Source organism: Dendrobium catenatum, unplaced genomic scaffold, assembly GCF_001605985.2.
Source record: "Dendrobium catenatum unplaced genomic scaffold, ASM160598v2 fragScaff_scaffold_325, whole genome shotgun sequence".
NCBI lineage: Eukaryota > Viridiplantae > Streptophyta > Magnoliopsida > Asparagales > Orchidaceae > Dendrobium > Dendrobium catenatum.
The window spans coordinates 1,324,480-1,325,998 of record NW_021318787.1 but is presented as its reverse complement, the minus strand read 5'-3'; positions in this window follow the sequence as shown (position 1 = coordinate 1,325,998).

The following is a 1,519-nucleotide window of genomic DNA, read 5'->3' as shown; positions in this document are numbered from 1 at the left end:
ACATATATATTAGTCAATTTGCTATGTTGTGTTTGTAACATGCTTATACTAAAATAATCTTCATTTGAATGATATTGTTCACTTATTCATTATCCTATTTAAAGCCCTTTGCACTATTCATGTTTGGGGTTCCAATTTTGTGATCAGTTCACCCACTATTTGTTGCAACTCCTCGCTTAGAGTCACACTGGCTTAAAACTATTATATAACTTTTCTCGCTCTGCTATTTCGAAGCAGTTAGACTTTGATGGAACCTTTTGGAATGTGTCATTAGTATAGTTTATATAAGTGTCTGAGATTAATACAAGCTTCTATGCCCTAGGACATATATTGCGTTTATGGTGCCGAATGTTGGCCTAAGAGAGCATTGAATACTAAAGTTACAGTGTTGGCCAGAGATGAGGTATGCTTAGATGGATAGTGCTTTACCCTCTTAAGATAGGATACGAAGATAGAGCTATAACGTGAAAAAGGTTGGAGTAGTTCCAGTTAGAAGATAAGATTAGGAAGGAGTCGCCCTTTAGATGGTTTGGTCACAGTAAAAAGGCGGCCTTCCGACGACCCAGTTAAGAGACGTAGAGGTATTTAGATTGACTTGGTTAAAGAAAGGTAGGGGTAGACTAAAAGACTTGTTAGGAAAATATTAGGAATGACCTTACTTTATGTAGATTTAAACTGAGATTGAGGCTTTTAATAGGAGCTGCAATGCAGAAAGAAAGGATTCATGTAGCCGACCCCGACGTAGTTGGGATAAAGCATGATGTTGTTTTTTGTTGCTTATTATTTAAATAGAATGGTCTCTAACAATCACGTAATGATTTTCAATATTCCCTCTATTGAAGAACCCCAAGTTAGAAATTCTACCAATGATTATTAAACTCTGATAAATGTTGGACACATATTAAAATTATATTTATTAAGCATATAGCAATTATAAAAAAATTATCACATTACCAAAAACGAAGATTCATAATCATATCCTCTAATTCCTACAACCCAAAAAAAAGTTCAACGAAGTCTATCAAATTCATCAATTTGGATGTTCTCATGAACATATTGCATCAATGTTATCTTTAAATATTATGAATTTAACGAATTTGTCCCATATTTAACTTTGCTCTTTTTCTTTTTGGAATTATTTATGACCCCTTTTAAGGAATTTATACTTTTAGTACTTTCAACTTATCGAGCAAGATAGAAAAATGATCAATGATTGCTTATCTGAGCTTCTATCATTAATTTAAGAACTAAGCGTTTCTCGATCCACCCATGTATTCTTATGTGATCTAATAAGTAAGATTTCAGTCTTTTGGCCTAGCCAATTTCGTGAATTGGGCTTTCAATAAATTTGTGCACCTTTTGATTATCCAACTTCATCCGATTGTAATCTTATCAAAGCTAGACAACTTCGTTATGACTCAATTTTAAATTTTGAATTCGAAATTCAAGATCCTTCTTGGAGAAATCAATTTGTACAAAACAGATTCCTGCATGATCTTTCAAAATTTGACCAGTAACT